Source organism: Pithys albifrons, chromosome 26, assembly GCF_047495875.1.
Source record: "Pithys albifrons albifrons isolate INPA30051 chromosome 26, PitAlb_v1, whole genome shotgun sequence".
Taxonomy (NCBI): domain Eukaryota; kingdom Metazoa; phylum Chordata; class Aves; order Passeriformes; family Thamnophilidae; genus Pithys; species Pithys albifrons.
In genome coordinates this window covers 405,859-424,521 of record NC_092483.1, presented here as the reverse complement: position 1 = coordinate 424,521, position 18,663 = coordinate 405,859, and positions in this window count along the sequence as shown.

Genomic DNA, 18,663 nt, shown 5'->3' with positions numbered 1-18,663 from the left:
GATGCAATGATATTGATGGGAGTGTTCCAAAAGGTTACTTTGCTATCACACTTTGACCCAAGTTGGTTTACTGATCATTTACTACACAATGCCTTGGTGCGGTTCCATAAGGTATCGTTCAACATTTGAGATATGGTAGGTTTGAACAGAGTAAGTTTACCTAGATAGCAAGGGCCTCCTACTGGATTACCAGGGATACCAGGCCATGCTCTATCTCCACAGATCAAAAACAATCCTCTTGGTAAGGCTAGTCCTATAGTATTGTTTCCCCAAACGTCGGAGTACAGACATTTTGGAGGACAATAGCTGTCTTCTTTAACCTCTTTGTAGACGGAGGACCTCTGTGACACTGTCTGCGTGGCTGACAGTCGAACGTTACTGGAAATTAATTGGGCAGCAATTTCTTCATTTCCTTTAAACAGCACAGCTCCAAAGCTTGGGGGTGCTGATGCAATGAGATCTAACTCTTGTGGTTCCACCATAGTCTTGTTTAGTGCCATAATCAATGCGCCTTGCCACTAAGCAGTGTAATTTTGTGCAGATATTGGTTTGGTGGCATTGGCCATGGTATCGTTCATTGTACACAATGTTTCATTCTTTACATATCCCTTAAACCATTCAGGGGCAAATATTGGGACTCCTATTAAACATGTCCTAAACGGGTCTCCGGGTGTTGCCATAGAGAGACAAAAAGAATCTTCTCCAGTTTCGTTAGCAATAGTAACCCAAATGTTGCTATTAGGCTCTATTTTTTTGGAGGGTTGTGGCTGTACCAGGGCTAACTAAGATCCACAACAAGCACATACGACAGAAACAATTGATGATTTCTTTGCCCATTGTACCTGCAACAAAGCCCGCTTCAATGCAAATATTTGTTGAGCTTGCTCAAAGTCTTGGGAATCCCCCAAAGTTGCGAGATTAACTTCTTTAACTGGGATATTATAAGGAGTTCCAGCTACACCATAAAATTCAGACAGGCTGTCTCCGTAGCACCTTTCACAAAGGCTGCCCCGGGTGGCAATTGCTAATGTGTGACACAAAATTATTGCTCTACATTTACCACACTGTATCTGTAGCAGCAAATGCTCTTTACAGGCGGGACATACGCAATTATGCCATTTATATATTTCTCTGTTTGGTTCCCACACTCCACCTGGTCCCCCATGTCCAAGGATCTTTAAAGTCACAACACGTGGGTCTACGCTGAAGAGGCCTGGTATGCCGGTGCATTCGGCCACTTCCTCAGCCACCTGCTGTATCACTCGTCGCTTGATGTGTGAGCAGGCTTATCCGGACATGCGGCAGCTAAAGCAGGTTGAGTCCATTTCCTGGGCACCCACACAGGTCCGGTATCTGTGGAGACATAACTATAACCTCGTCCAGTGAATAATAGAGGCTTAGGACCTACCCATTGACCTGGTTTTGAGTCCTTGTATGTTACTTGTACCTCCTGTATGGGTGATATTTGCTGGGAGCTATAGTGTAACTGCACTGGGGTCTGCTCTGAATCTCTGCTTAGGCTTAGATAGTTTAGAGTTAACAGCACCTTACACAAGCGAGTTTGGGGATCAAGAATCTCTGACCCCTTCTGTTCCTGTAAACACATTTTAAGGGTTCTATTGGCGCGCTCTACTATTGCTTGGCCTGTTGACAGATGTGGAATGCCAGTTACATGTTTAACACCCCATGTAGTAAGGAATCTCTGAACTCGCTCCCCTACATAAGCAGGGGCGTTATCTGTCTTTATGGTTTGTGGCACTCCCATAATGGCAAAACAGTTTATCAAGTGCCTAATGACATGTAGACCTTTCTCTCCTGTCTGAGCCGTTGCCCAAACCAGGCTAGAATAAGTGTCTATGGACACATGGACGTACTTGAGTCGCCCAAATTCAGGAACATGTGTAACATCCATCTGCCATATTTCTCCTGCCTGTAGGCCTTGGGGATTCACCCCCATACCCAGAATGGGTCCAAATTGACAACATTGGGGGCACGCTTTCACTATGCCTTTTGCATCTTCCCATAGAATCCCAAACTGACGTATTAAAGCCCTAGCGCTCTGATGGAACATCGAATGACTATTCTGAGCCATATTAAAAGAACTAGCTGGCTTCTGCATCCCTAAGCTAACAAGGGAATCTGTCTTCACATTGCCTTCCCCAAGACCCAAAGATGTCTGATGACTCCGTATATGCATTATATAACACAGATGTGATCTCAACTGCAGCGCACGCTGCAAAAGTAAAAACAATTCTAACAGTCTTTGATTCTTCACTGGTTTGATTAGGGCGTCTTCTATGCGATTCACAACTCCCACTGCATACTATGAGTCTGACATCACATTCAGGGGTTCCGCTTTCCATTGCATCAGTGCCCAGGCAATAGCTGCTAATTCCAGTGTTTGTAGGCTGTCTTCTATTTTCCCTGGGATTAGATGACATTGCCACTGTCCATTTTCCTTCCAAACGCATAGAGCAGTGCAAGACTTTCTTCCTGCATCAGTGAATGCAGTTCTCCCATCGACTGGCTGACTCGTCACCATGGGTCTTTCAATCCAGCAATACTGGCTTATTGCCTGCAGACATTTCTCACTGGGCCCCCCGTGGCAGAGGCTACCAGAATACCCTATGATGGCAAGCTGTAGCAAAGTGGAATTCTGCATTAGCCAGTCAAAATCAACAGCTTTGATAGGGACACTGATCCAATCTGGCTCCTTACCATCGACTTCTTTGTAACGTTGGCGGCCTTTGCAGATCAGGTGCGATATAACTTCTGTTCGTTGCCAGATGCTCTTTGGCGCCGTATGTGGTGGAAACAACCATTCAAAGATCGTTATGCTTTGAGCCCTTTATCTGTGTATATCGTTTGGCACCTGTAGATGCTGGGGTCAGTACTTTGTCAGGTAATTCTCCCCCTTTTTCCTTTTGCCAAACGAGGTCTTGCATTAGGAGCACAAAAGGGAATTGTGGATGGTTGCAGATTTATAGACCCAAGGGGTATTCAGCGTACTGCCGATCTGCCTGTCCTGGTTTGAGCGGAAAACCCAAAATGTTTACCCACAAGTGGGGGAGGGGGCCTCCTCCACAATAATCACGCCACTCTTTATCAATTTTAAGGAAAGGAATTTTAATACAAGAAGGATAACTGTTCTTAACTCATATATATATATATATATATATATATATATATATGTAAACAGACTAGTGCAAACTGCTTCCCTAACACCACAAGAGAAAGAAAAAAAAACAACAAAACCCAGCAGGTTTTCCTCCGTGAGGAAAGTTATACTCAGGCAGTGCCAATTTCACAGCCCGGCTGGCTGCAGAGTGAGTTTCCAGTCTCTCTCCAGCGAGACAGACAAGTGGTGAGCTCTCAGATGAACTCTGTGTCTCTTGTCCCAAATGAAGAAAAAAGAAAGCTGAAAGTGGGGAACCGCCACGTGTCCTGGAAAGCAGCAGTAAACTTCTCTCTCCCGGGTTGCTGCCCCAGCCGGGGCAGGCAGGCCGTGACACTGCAGGCGGTGGTGAGACTGGAGCAGAGGCCGGGACCCCAGATGCAGGAACCAGGAGAAACAGCCGTGGCGAGGAGAAAAGCAGCGGTTCAGCCAGAAGCCTCAGCAGAGTAGCCAACAGCAGGAGCAGGAGAGAAAAAAAGGGCAGCTTCTTTCCTCGGCAGCACACACACCGCTCCTCCGTTCCGCCGAGCTAAGAGTGGAAAAAATGTCCCCAAAACCAAAAGAGACAACCTGCCCCCACCTAAGCGATCAGCAGTTAACTACTTCGTTTTGTTAACTGCTGGCATGGGCAGTTAGTGGCAGTGGAGAGAACTTACATAATTATCCCAAACATCAACACTGCCATAGCACAGGAGAGCTTGGAAGCGACGTGATTCAGGGCCTTGGTGTGTTCTTGGGTCCATTCAACTGTTGCATTGGGCTGCGTCCTGCGCAAGAGCAACAAGAATGGGTGGATATCTGCATTAGTGAGACCTACGACAGTTCTGACCTATTGAAGTTCACCAACTAATTTTTGAGCATCATGCAATGTTTTTACTGAGGAGGTAATAGAGAGCTTTTGTGGTTTAATGGCAGGATGCGTTACTTGCATCCCAAATAATTCCAGGGAGCCGCCTGTTGCACTTTTTCTGGGGCTACAATTAGGCCTTTGCACTTCAACAAGGTTACTATGTTATCACAGATGTTGTTTTCGAATGGATCTCGCTGGCAGAACAGCACATCATCCATGTAATGGTAGATAAGCGTAGATGACATCTTTTTCTGTAGTGGTTGAAGTGCCCAGGAAACATAAAGCTGGCACATAGTGGGAGAGTTCTTCATTCCCTGTGGCAACACAGTCCATTCGTACCTTTTGGCTGGTTCAGCCTTATTGACTGATGGTACTGTAAATGCAAATCGGACCGTGTCCTCTGGACAAAGAAGGATTGTGAAGAAACAATCCTTTAAGTCGATTACTAATATATGCCAGTTTCTAGGCAACATTGTGGGAAATGGCATGCCTGGTTGTAAAACCCCATAGGCCACATTTGGTCATTCACCTTCTGTAAGTCATGCAGCAAGCGCCACTTTCCTGATTTCTTGGGAATCACAAAAATGGGCGTGTTCCAGGGACTGACTTATGGCTGAATGTGCCCCGTGTCCAATTGCTCTTCTACCGCTCCTTGGGCAACGGCCACTGCTCAACCCAGATAGGGTCATTTGATTTCCAACAAAGATGGGGGTCGGCGGCATCTCAGCAGTGACCATGCCTAAAAATGTTTTACAGGCTCAGGAATGGAGAGGGTCGCCCCTAACTGGCTCATAACTTCTCTCCCAATGAGGCCACCCAGCTGGCCTGGGAGCACCATGACATAGGGGCGCACAGTCACTACTTGCCCTTCTGGATACTGTAGCTGGATGGGCTGCAAGGGTTGGAGCGGGTTGGAGCCACCTCCAACGCCCTGCACAGCACCTAAGGCAGGTATCAACTTCCAGCTTCGTGGTCACAGTTGCCGGCTAATAATGGTGACGTCTGCTCCTGTGTCCATCATCACTGATAGGATAACTTTCTCTGTATTACACATCAATTGCACCGTGATCATTGGTTGGGTCTTTATTCTTTGTACAAGGGATACTACTAAGTCACCAGAGGATCCAAATCCTTTACTTCCTCTGGAAATTTCTGATGTCTTTTGTGCTTCTACGTTGCTCCTTGGTAAAAGGACTAGTTGGGCAATTCGAGTTCCCTTTTTGATTAAAAGAGGTGGAGTCAATGTGTAGAAGGCAATCAGAATTTCTCCGGTGTAGTTGGCATCGATAACACCTGGTAATACAATTAATCCAGCAGTTCCAGCTGATGATCTGCCAATTAACAAGGCTCCCATTGTGCTTTTTTCATGATAGATGGGTCCTGTAATTCCAGTTGGTATTTTCTGTACTTGTGTAGATGTGAGAGTCACATCTACTGCTGCTGCCAGATTGAGCCCCAGGCTTCCCCTTGTTGCTGGGGGCGGTAGCTGTCCGAGAGCATTGGGCCGGCCACTTGTGTCATTGCGCGGGGGCCCTTTGCACTGGGCCTCCCATTTTTTGTGGCCCTGCAGATGCTGCTGTTGTGATCATCTTTCTGGCAGTGGTCGCACCACACTCTGACAGAACAGGCTTTACGAAAATGGCCTTTAGATCCACATCGGAAGCACACGGGTGCAGACTTCACTGTCCCTTCCTTTTTTTTATTAGATGTCTTTTGAGCCACAGTGGTGAGAAGATGCTGTGTTGGCTCCATTGCGGCCACGAAGGCACCTGCCATGGCTCGACTTTGTTGCTGCTGACTGGCTCGCGACGCCATCTCGAGCATTTCAGAAACATCTACATTTTTGGGAAGTGTTGCAAACAGGGACTTGGTCTTTGGATTTGCATTTTCAAAGGCCAAAAGCTTGAACATAGAACCCTTAGCTTCTGTGTCCAAGTCGGTTTGTGCCATGATCGACTGCAAAAGGCAGTCCACGAAATGTTGGTAACTTTCTGTGACTCCTTGCTTAACTGATGTGAATGGAGGAAGTGGAGTTGGCTCCGGGACTGCATAGAAGGCTTGACGGGCCAATCTTGCCGTAGTATGATGGAGGATCGTCGGGAACTGCAACTGCACTTGCACGTTTTCATATGCTCCGTCACTGATAAAGATCTCTGTAGTAACTCCTGCTAACGGGTCTCCGGCCGGACGAGGGCAAGCAGCTTCTAGTTGCACAAGCTGTTTCCATTCCTTATGCAAAATTATTTGCTGAGTGTATTTGTGAGTAAATAGCTTGCAAGATTTTTACAGTCATGAGGGCTATTAGTATCTGCCGTGAAGATCCAGTCTAACACTGCACGCCCACTCTTTGTTTTTATTCCTCCTTCCTTTAGAGTCTTTTTTGCTTGTTGCAGCACTTTCCAGTCATGCTGCTCATATTTTGATCCATTATTATCTACTATAACGGGGCATACTACAGAGTCAGCAGCTGACCATTCTCCTTCCAGCACAGCATCTCAGACAAAGCTGGTCCATTGGCCCAATCAGGGTTGTCCGTTACTCATCGGTGTTGTTTCTCTGGACTTCCGGGAGGGAGGGGGGGGTAGACAAGCTGCTCCTATTTCCTCATCCTCTGAGCTCAGAGAGGGGGCTCGATACATTTGAAAAGCAGACGGCAGCGTTCCAGGCAGTGATCATGGTTCCTTTGCTTTTTCTTCAAGGGCTTTCATGGTTTGCCTATTCGTTTCAGCCATCTGTTCTAGCAACTCCTTCATCTGCTGTTCCAATGGAGTCAGTGTCCGTTCTTGTTTGCCTCCTGTCTCCCCCCCACAGGGGTTTCAGGCTTTTCTGGTGGAGGTGGAGCAGCAGGCGGAACCTTGGGACGGCAGCTAGGACCGCCCACTTCAGCCATGGCCCCAGTAGTCACTTCCGTATTGTTTGGCACTTTGTTTGGAGCCGTGGGTCTGCTCACTTCCTCATTAGAAGCTGCTGCGCCACAATCGGACAAGAACTCACTCACAGATTGGTGCGTCTTCCCCGTCATACCTTTCACGGCAAAGCCATTTCCCTCTATTCCTAGAAATGCCCTCCAGCTCTTTCCGCGCTCCGCCGCCAGGAGCGGGGGTGCCGAAGGCTCAGCCCGTTTCTCCCTTTCCGGGGCAAGCATAGTAACAGCTGTGGCTGCCACTTTCGATTCAGTTTTCATATCTTTTAGCGCGTTAATCACTGTTCTCCACATTCCCTCTAACCCTGCCGTCTGCTTATTCTTTCCTTGTATATGCAAGTCCCAAATTAGGTCTCCAACTTTCATCCAGTGATCCCACAAAAACAACATGGGAGGGCTTTGAAAATACCCTTGCTCTCGTGCCCATGTTACGAGCTTCTCAAAAAGTTTCTCGCTAACTGCTTACCCTTCAGGTGTGACACTGACACTGTCCATAAATATAACTGCTCCAGGAGGAACTGTTTTGAGGGTTGTTCTCTTTTGTTTTACTTCTGGTGCTGGGGGAGTAGTTTGCTCTGGTGTGTTTACAGTTATATCTATATCTACATATATATGTAGATATATAATAGTTAAGAACAGTTATCCTTCTTATATCCATTTTCTAATTAAAGTTCCTTTTTCTTAAATTTAATAACGAGTGACGTGATTACGTCACAACAGCTACTCTTTTTGAAAGCGTGGCAGTGACTTTGTGATTTAGAATCTGCTAAACCTAGACAACAGAATGACCCCTTATATGGCATTCAAACTCAGATATTAATGGGGCAAGGGCAGTATGCAGATAGTAACATACAAGCTGCATTTGCTCCTGCTGTGTTACAACTTTCCCAGACGCTAGCTTTCCAAGTGCTTCTAACTCTCCATGAGCCCAGTAAATTCTATGTGTTTGGTCATATTCAGCTGTTGAGGAATACTTTATTAACACAGGCCACAGTGTGTTATTGGAAGCCTATGTGCACAGCCCAGGCCATGGAGAGGGAAACGAGGCCCCTGCATCTTTAAGCCTGCTTCAAGAAGAGCAGTAAACAATAGAAAGAATGTGGCAGCCGTTAGGAGAAGCAGGTAAACACATTGATACAGAAGGGCACAGTTTTGAGAAAAGTACCAATCCAACTGCGTGGTAAAGCAAGCACATCCTAGCCATTAACCAGTAATATTCCTGTACTATTCGTGGACTCAGAAAGTACGCGATATGTGTGTGTGTAATATAAACAATAAATCAGAGCACTGACTATACTTCTATGAAGGACACGTCTTTGACTCTCGCGCCGGAACCTGGGGAGCTCAAAGAACCAACATTTCTTACTTTAACTGGTGGAAAATTGCGGGCTTAAAAGTGGCGATTGCTCGTCCCCGCATGTCGGTCGGAGTCTGGACCAGGTAGCTGAGATCAGTGCCGGTGGAACTGCGCTGGTCGTTCACGCTGAGGAGGCGGGGGTACGAGAGGATGCCGACGGAGCGAAGTGAACGAGCCGCGGTAAGTAAAAGTGAGAGTCGCTCTCTCCCTCCTACCAAAAGTCTTGGCTTATTGAAACAATGGAAGCCGAGACTGCTGCTGCGAAGCGGATTTTGCTGGGCATACTGGCTAAGTGCGGTGAGGCAGTCAGCGAGAAGCTTTTTGATAGGCTCGTTGTCTGGGCTAAAGTACAAGGCTTTTTCCAGAGCCCGCCCACATTGTTTATGTGGGAACAATGGAAGGCGGTTGGTGATTTGATGTGGGACTTGCATATTCAAGGGAAGAATAAACAGGTGGCGGGGCTGGAAGGAACGTGGAAAGTGGTGGTTACTGCCCTTAAAGATATGAAGGCAGAATCAAAGATAGCGGCTGCAGCTGTAAAAATGCTTGTGCCTGAGGAGAACTGCGCTGAGCCGTCTGCACGCCCACTCCCGGGATCAGAGCGTAGTGTTGCCGTGAATGACCCTTCCCCCCAAAAACAGGACTTCAAGCCACGTTAGTGTAGGGTAAGATAAAAAGTAAAGGTCCTTTAATAACACAGGGCCTACAGCCCATAGGAATACAGGGTGACATGCATGTGTCTTAGTTCTTGTTTCCATGGCTTTTATAATAAGATCCCTCCAATCATTGCTTTACACATTTCTCAGTCCAGCCCCAGTCCCACCCCTGGTCCAACCCCCTGGAATTGGGTCTGGGGTCGTCAGGACCCTCTGTCTTCATCAGCTCTTCTTCCTCAGGCACACAAAGGTCTCTTGGAGTTCATCCAATTCTGGCTTTTGGGTCACTCTGACCTATGTTTATGTTTCATTCTGTGGGCCTTCTGATATCCTTCAGCTCTTTACCTTGGAAAGGAGTCTAAACAAGATTAATTAACTAAAGGAATTTGAGCTCCCTGTTCTGGGACAGGGGTAGTGATAGAAAGGCATTAAACTTAAACTGTTAGAAATATTAACCCTCTAAAAATCTACAACTACTGTGTTCCTAAAATCTACAAAATGTAAAAATCAGAACAAAAACCCTTTCGGCATCAAGTCCCCCCTTTAGAAACAGACAAAACTCAAAAATTTTGTCTGGGTTCTACTACTTAAACTTAGCATTACACTAAAAAGATAAAATTATAGTATTAAATCTTACAGCTAGTTATTATGCAAAACACTAATGATAAACATAACTAAAGAGTTGGTTAGGTTCAGTAACCATGAAGTTGGTTTGTGGAAACTTTCCAAGAGTTACTTGATTTGTAGTACTACATGAGACAAACTCTGGACTTTTCTGAAGTTGCAATAGCATCTGACATCTGATTTTGGATAATTTCAATGACAGTGTTTTTTCAATTGACTTACTTTTAGAGATGGAATCTCCAGGTCTCTGGAATTTCATAGGACTTTCCAAAGTTTGTTTCATTCATCAAAATGCCAATTAGGGCTAATTGCTTTCTATTTTCAATTGCTGGTATTTGAATACAAATACAGCAGTCTGTTTTGAAGGATTTTGGATATGTGACTAGGGTCACATGCAAGTTTTGATTTCAAATTTCAGCTAAATTCATAATGCAAATTTAGCAATTTTTTGGTGTTTTGGCTAAAGCCAAATGCAATTACAAATTTTAGTTCCTAACCTAATTCATGGTTAGTAGCAATGCATACAATGCATGCAAAAAGTAATTTAAAAAAGTAATAGTCTCTGTTGCCCTTGTTCTAGGGGCAGAGGACTTCTGTCCTGCAGTAAGTCCAGGAAACCTGCTATGCAAAGAAAGCAGTCTATTTTGTCTTTTAGGATGACATCAGGTTGTTAATCTTTGAAGTGGTCCTGGAGTCTGTATCACAGGGGTACAGTTCTGTCTTTCACTGTGGTGTAATTAGTTGACAGTACTTGAGATGACTCTCTCTAGTCAGCATGCAGATGTCAGTGTCCCATCTTTCAACAGTTCTCAGTCTGGAACAGGAATGTCCAATTTCATGGGCTTTTGGAGTTTCTGCAAAGTAAAAGGAAATCTAGACCATTTAATAATTTTGCAAACCAACTTTTCTTATGTGAATATAAAGATCAATGAAACAGTTGTTTCTCTGCCTTAGCTATAGGCGAGGCTTGGGTATGTAAGATGTCTTATGTCTCTCGTATCTCTTCACAAATTTTGCTAATTTGAGTTTTGGGAGTGTGCAATTTTGCAAATCTCAGGCAATTTTTAAAGGAATCTCAAATTTCAGAATTCTCGCATTTTGACAATACAAAAAGCAGATTCAGCTTTTATAACATGAAGGGGTTGACTGCTAGCCACAAATGCATGGGCCCATCAGGAGCTTTCCACTACCAAGCTGTGTCTGGAGTTTCTGCAACACCAAACATCATCTTGGCACTACTAATTGCTCCTCACAGCGTGCTTGCATCCTCTGAGTGTATTTCAGGCCCTATCGAGGTCAGACCATCCTGCCACAGCCTGCCTTGACCACAGTCAGTCCTCTCCACCTCACGGAGTAGCTGTGCAGGAGCTTCTTGCCTCCGTGTATAAAAGTATTTTCATTGCTAAATTGTATATGTTAGCATGTTAAATAACAATGGCATCTTCACACATTGTGAGCCATAATGCAGGTTTCTAAAAGATCGTTTTGCTGAAAGAAATCCAAGAGACATAAGAGCATGAAAAAGTTTTCAGGACAAGACTGAAATTCACTTGATTAAGCTAAAATAGGGTACAAGCATCACTTAGATGGCTTAAACAAGCTATTCAGCTAGGATGTTACCAGTTCATTTCAAAAATTGCAGGCTTAGATGTAACTCAATGTTCATGAGACAGTCTACTAAATCAGTTCTTTTAATTCTTCAGCTGCACCGTTGTGACTAGCTGCTTGCTTTCTTGTCTTGTAACACAGGACACACAGAACTTGTTTCGCTTTTCTTTTGCGAGGCTCAGTGCTTCACACACTGTAACAGACACTAGATGATAAGACGTTAGAGACAAACTCAAAATAAACAAATTTGAAGTTACAATCATACAACCTCCGTGTAGAACTTTCAAACCAGGTTTAGAGAAATTTTTCTTACATGTAACAGCAATTAAAGAGAAGACACAGTTGTTCTACACAAAGCTTGCACAATGATGTTTTCATCAACTTTGCTCTCAGATTGGATTCTTGAGAGGCATGTCCTTCAGGTCTGGTGGTGACAGACTTCTTGGTTGTCTGCAAATAATCATATTCTAATAGCAGATGGTTAGTTCACAATAAAGACAAAAATACATAGGTGGCAACTATTGATTGATTTTGCACCAGTATGATACTGGTCCTAGTTTTTAGCAGCCTCAGAGCTATGCTGAGACAGACATGCTACAAGCTGGAGCAGCTCAGAGCAAACTCAGAACACAGAGACTACCACAGAAAGCTGTGGTTTTGCTTTGCCAATCTGTCTCGGTGTATCAGGTGTTGAGGCTTCTCTAAAACTGGAAATGAGAAAATTGCAAACACAGACAGAATCTTTAAGCTTAAGATAGAGATTCCTTAAACTTAAATTGATGCTTTAACATTCATCTCAGTTGGAAAGAACTGAGTTTATTCAGGCAGCTTGTAACACAGTGACACTATCACTCTTTTGCTCCCCCGTTTTCGGTCTTGATGGCAGGGGTAGAGGGAAAATGCTGGAAATGCTCTCGGGGGTAGAGGAACTCGCCCCCCCTTTTCCTGCAATTAGAAATTTTGCACACTTGGGCAAGGCAGTTGAGATGATCAGGCTGCCTGCCTGCTTGCTGGGGAGTCCTGTATTCCAGGACAAGGTGTTTAAATTCTCTGCTTGCTCGCCGAGGCAGGTAGGGATTGTTAGCGACAGGGATAGAAAGGAAAGGGTCGCCCACGGCCCTCCCGCTGTCGGTCTGGGCAAGGTCTCAGCTGTAGGTATTGACCCTGGGTCTATGCTGGCATCTGCTATTGCTGTAGTACTGGCTTTGAGCACAGCTTCTTTGGTCCTTTTTGTCGGGGCCATGCTGGCTCTTAAGGGAACGGTCCCGTCCCTGATGGCCCTTGGGCTGGCCTCTGTTGCTTTAGAAACCGTGGCGTCCCGAGCCGCTGCTGGTGTTGCCCCCGGCTCTGGGCCTGCCGTGCAGTGCCGCCCACCCGGCTCTTTGCCGGCTTCACTCGCTGCTCCAAGGGAAGCAACGCTGCCAGGAGTTAGTTCTACGGTCCCGGGGGTGGAACTGCCCGGGATCGGGGGTCCTGGACAGTGTTCTAGTCCTTTTCTTCCCCAAAAGCTACTCATGCTTTGTTTACAAGGAGTTTCAATAGCAACATTCTCTGCTCTATCTCTAGTGAGGGAGCACAAGGAAAACTTTCCTTTCCTTGCTTTCCCAGGAGAAGGCAAAGATGAAGATGCCTTCCTCCCTCCGGGTCCACTTTGGCTCAGCTTTGCTCTTAACTCTCCATTATAAAGATTACACAAAGCCTCCTCTCCAACCGCAGACAAAAGGCAAACTAGCACTGATTTTTCTCTCTCTCCACCACGAACTAGGGAAGGGAAAGCAGGAAGGAGACCATGTCTCTCTGCTCCTGTGCCTTTTGCAATCTTGGTGTCAGAAGCGGCTCTCTCCACCCTGCCTCTCTGCACAGCACACACTGGCTGCCGGGCAGGGGCAGAGCTGGCCACGTCGCCTGTCCCTGCCTTTGCATGGTCATGAACGGCATCGGCGAGAGATAGAGGAAGGGACGGTGCTGGCTCCCCCTTCCCGCTTTTCCCTGCGGTCTCTGCTAAAGCCCCCTTCGCCCTCCTTTCTGCCACCGCAGCTGCTGAAGGGGCAGCAAAGCCAGTGCCCGCTCTGTTCTTAGCAGCGGGAGAGCCCAGCACAGAGGACCAGCCCACGGCCAAGCAAGACTGATCTTGCTCTTGCTGCCTTTCCGTCACAAGCACCTCCTTTCCACTGGTACCTTCAGGACCTTTTGCTGCTCTAGCTGCCCAAGGAAAAGCTGCGTTTGCCTGGCCAGCAAGCCCTGCCTGTTCATCTCCCGGTCCCGGGAATGTGTGTGCTGCCTCCCCCGCACTCGCTCTATCTGCGTGCTTGGCTACCGCCCTTCTGCAGGCACTCTCACAGCTGCTGGCTCTGCCGATTTCCAAGGCCAACCCTGCTGTGCCTGGCCCCTTTCTGCTGGCTCTGCTCGCCACTCCAGGTGGAGCAATGCTGGCAGAAGTCAATTTCACGGCTCTGGTGGAACCCGCTCCTGGCTGTCCTGGGACAGCTATTATGCCAAGCTTTCCTTCTCCAGGGGGTTCTGCTTGCGCTGCATATGCGCTTGTCTCAGCGTCCCCGGGAGCAGCCTCAGTGTATCCCCGCACCTGTGGGACAACCTCAGTGCATTCCTGTATCCGCCGGGACAGCCTCCTGGGGGGCTCTGGGGGTCCCGGCCCGTTTCCGGAGTTTTCTCCTTCCCAGGAGCTGCTGGGCTTCTGGTTACTCATTTGTTTACAGGGGGTCTTTATGGCAACTCTCCCTGCTCCCTCTCCGATAGGGGAACGCAGAGAAAACACCTTCCTCTTTGCCTCCTCAGGAGGTGGCAAAGGTACTTTCTTTCTCAAGGGAACAGAAACATTCCCTCTCTCTCCCTTTGGGAACACAGACCTTTCATGGTCTTTAAAAGAAAAGTAAGTTAGAAAGTTGAGATTATTGTTTTTGTTAATCTCCCAGGCTAGGACTAGCCTTGAATCCATGCAGCTGTGCCACAGCCACGCTTGTCTTGGCTTCTCCCAGCCCAGCTCCTTGAGCTCAGAGACAGCTGCTCCATCCCAGAAAATCAGCTTTGCCTTAGCCTTTTCACCAGGCTGGCTCCAGCTTATCTTTGTTTTTTGTTCTTCACTACAGAGGTGCTGATATAAATCCTCTTTTTCAACAACAGACAAGATGCAAACCACTGCTTCATTAAAACACGAAACTGACTGCTCTCCCACGCAGCTATGAATGGGGGAAGGAAAGGCAGGAAGGAGATTGTTCTCTACAATTCTGGTGTTATCCTCTGCTTTGGTCTCCCTGTTATTCTGTACCGGACAAGCTGGCTGCCGAGCAACGGCAGTGTCTGCTGCTCTTCCCTCGCTTGTCTCTGCCTCTGCATAGCTGGAAACGCCAGAGGTGGGGAAAGGGGGAAGGGAGGGTGCTGCCTCCCTTTGTACAGCTCTGGACGACTGATGGGAAGAGGGAAATGAGCCTGCTGCTTCCCGCCCCACGCTGCTCTCTGCAGTCCCTGCAACATTCCTTCTGGCCACCCTTTCCAGGGCTGCCTTATCAGTGACTGTGCTTGCCAGAGCAACCTCTGGAAAGCCACCGGTGCCTCCCTGCTCTGTATATTTGATCTTTTCCCACCGTTTCTCTTTTCGTAACACTTGCCTTCTCAAAGATGTTTCAGGGCTTGTTAGATGCTTCCATTTCTGCAAAACCAAAGCTAGAGGGGACTCCACTGGAGTCTCCTCTTCCATGGATTGCGTACAACCCATGCTGACAAGTTACAGGCAAGGGAAAAAACTTTTCAGCACCCAGATTTGAACTGCTGGCGTCAGGAATACCAAGCAAGCTCACTCCTCCAAGTGCTATGTTACCGCTTCAGGCTAAGACAGAGTGATGTAATCCCAGAGAGATATTCCTCTCCTTTCCAGCTGCATTCAGCTAACATGAAACCCCTGAGCACTCTGCTTTGCCCTTCCCGAAGCAACAAGGGACCAAACCGTCCCTCACCCAGGCAAAACACCCTTTTGCCCACCAGGCTGAGAAACTGACTGGCCAGATCGGCTATACCTCCCAGCCCAACGTATTCCCAGTTCCAGGGAAAAACCTTCCCTTAGTTTGCTAGCAAAAATACCCAAAGGAACTGCTCCTTTTATCTTACCCAGTTGTTAGGAGTTTCAAAGGTCACTGAAGGAACCCTCCAAAATGTGCCGGCAGTAGAGAATTCCCGCAGGATGAAACTTCTTGCTCTGGAGTCCCTCGTGGTTCCAGGGTGCTGGATTCTCTGATTCCACCTTTCGGGCGCCAAACTGTTGCCGTGAATGACCCTTCCCCCCAAAAACAGGACTTCAAGCCACGTTAGTGTAGGGTAAGATAAAAAGTAAAGGTCCTTTAATAACACAGGGCCTACAGCCCACAGGAATACAGGGTGACATGCATGTGTCTTAGTTCTTGTTTCCATGGCTTTTATAATAAGATCCCTCCAATCATTGCTTTACACATTTCTCAGTCCAGCCCCAGTCCCACCCCTGGTCCAACCCCCTGGAATTGGGTCTGGGGTCGTCAGGACCCTCTGTCTTCATCAGCTCTTCTTCCTCAGGCACACAAAGGTCTCTTGGAGTTCATCCAATTCTGGCTTTTGGGTCACTCTGACCTATGTTTATGTTTCATTCTGTGGGCCTTCTGATATCCTTCAGCTCTTTACCTTGGAAAGGAGTCTAAACAAGATTAATTAACTAAAGGAATTTGAGCTCCCTGTTCTGGGACAGGGGTAGTGATAGAAAGGCATTAAACTTAAACTGTTAGAAATATTAACCCTCTAAAAATCTACAACTACTGTGTTCCTAAAATCTACAAAATGTAAAAATCAGAACAAAAACCCTTTCGGCATCAGTAGGAAGAGCTGTAAGGCACTCTTAGGGATAGAGGGGAGTAGCTTTGCCGTGAAGGGTATGTCAGAGAAGACGCACCACTCCGTGAGTGAGTTTTTGTCTGAGTTTGGTGCTGCTGCCCCTAAAGCCGATGGAGATGCGGTGCCGTCCCAGTCCGCCGTGCCAGGCAGTGCGGGGGTGTTCACTGGGGCCGTGATGGAGGGGGGCGGCCCTGGCCGCAGTTCGGAGGCTGCACCTGCGCCTTCTGCTGCTCCGCGGGAAGAGCCCACGGCCCCTGCGGGGGGAGCTGCCATCGCTCCTGGGCCGGTGCCTACCACGGCCCCTGCGGGGGAAGCTGCTATCGCTCCTGGGCCAGCGCCTACCATGGTCCCTGTGGGGGGAGCTGCCATCGCTCCTGGGCTGGTGCCTACCACAATCCCTGCGGGGGGATCTACCGCTTCTGGGTCTACGCCTGCTGCCGCCATGGCAGGAGAGCCTAAAGCCTCGGCGGGGGGGTCAGATGGCGAGCGAGAGCGTACGCTGACGCCTTTAGAACAGCAGATGAAGGAGTTGTTAGAATAGATGGCTGAGACGAATAAGCAAACCATGAAAGCCCTTCAAAAGAAAAAGAGGGAGCAACGTCCATTGGCCAAGTCATTGCGTTTCCCTTTTAAAATGTGTCGGGACCCCTCGCCCAGTTCAGAGGATGAAGAAAACAGTGCTGCTTCCCCGTCCTCCCGCAAATCTAATGCACTAGCGCCATCTAGTGACAGAAAGACCCATGTAGCACGGTGGTCTGGATTCATTAAAGATGCAATCTTGGAAGGTGACGGGACAGCCGTTGATACTGTTGTCTGTCCTGTTGTGATTGACAACGATGGTCGACGTTATAGCCAACATGATTGGAAAGTGATGCAGCAAGTGAAAAAAGCTTTAAAGGAGGGGGGAATTAATACAGAATCTGGACGTTCAGTTTTAGACTGGATTTTCACAGCTGATACTAACTCCCCACGATTGTAAGAACATAGCATGCTTTTTTCTAAAACACCCTCTCAGCAGATAACTTGGCATAAAGAGTGGAAGCGGCTTGTCCAGCTTGAGTCTGCTGGCCCTCATGGAGCCGATGATCCCTTAGCAGGGGTCACCTCAGACATGTTAACAGGTGATGGACAATTTGAGGATGTGCAAGTACAGCTGCAGTTCCCGGCAGTCTTGCATCACACCGCAGCAAGACTGGATCGTCAAGCCTTCTATGCAGTTTCAGATCGAACTCCACTCCCTCTGCTCACGTCCATCAAGCAGGGAGTTACAGAACCTTACTCGCATTTCATAGATCGTCTTTCACAATCAATCATGGCACAAAACGACTTGAGTGTGGATGGGAAATGTTATCTGTTCAAGCTGTTGGCTTTTGAAAATGCCAACCCAAAGACCAGACCCCTGCTTGCAACCCTTCCCAAAGACGCAGAGGTCCCTGAAATGCTTGAGGTGGCCTCTCGAGCAAATCAACAGCAGCAAAGCCAGGCCATGGCAGGTGCTTTTGCCACCGCAATGGAACCAACCCAACGCCTTCTTGCCACTGTAGCCCAAAAAATAGCTGGCAAACAGAAGGGAAAGACAGCGAAGTCTACCTCCGTGTGCTTCTGGTGTGGGGGTAAAGCCCATTTCCATAAAGACTGTTCTGTCATAGTGTGGTGTGAGCACTGCCAAAACGACGGTCACACCAGCAGCGTTTGTAAGGCTGCAAAAAACGGGAGGTCCAGCACGAAGGGCCCCCGCGCGATGACACAAGTGGCCGGCCCAATGCTCTCAGACAACTACCACCTCCCGCAACAAGGGGAAGCCTGGGGCTCGATCTGGCAGCAGCAGTAGATGTAACTCTCAAGTCTACACAAGTTCAAAAAATACCAACTGGAATTACAGGACCCATCTATCACGAAAACAGCAAGATGGGAGCCTTGCTGATAGGAAGATCGTCAGCTGGAACTGCTGGATTAATTGTTTTGCCAGGAGTTATTGATGCGGACTATACTGGAGAAATTTTAATTGCTTGTTACACACTGACCCCACCTCTCTTGATTCAAAAAGGGACTTGCATTGCCCAGCTAGTTCTTTTGCCTAAGAGCAAAGTAGGGAACCAGAAGACATCGCACCTTGCCAGAGGAGATAACGGATTTGGGTCCTCTGGTGACGTAGTGGTATCTCTCTTGCAAAAAATGAAGGTCCGACCCATGGTCACTGTGCAACTGACGTGAAATGAGAAAAGTGTTGCCATATCAATGATGATGGACACAGGGGCAGATGTCACCACTGTCAGCCGGCAACTGTGGCCTCGGAGCTGGAAGTTGCTACCTGCAGTGGATGCCGTACAAGGCGTTGGAGGTGGCTCCAACCCGCTCTAACCCGTGCTGCCCATCCAGCTACAGTTTCCAGAGGGGCAAACAGTGTCTGTGCGTCCCTATGTCATGGCACTCCCAGGCCAACTAGGTGGTCTCATTGACAGAGATGTGTTGAGCCAGCTAGGAGCAACCCTTTCCATCCCTGAGCCTGAAAAACATTTTTAGGCACGGTCACTGCTGAAAAGCCGCCAACCCTCCGTCTTCATTGGAAATCAGATGATTGTATATGGGTGGAGCAGT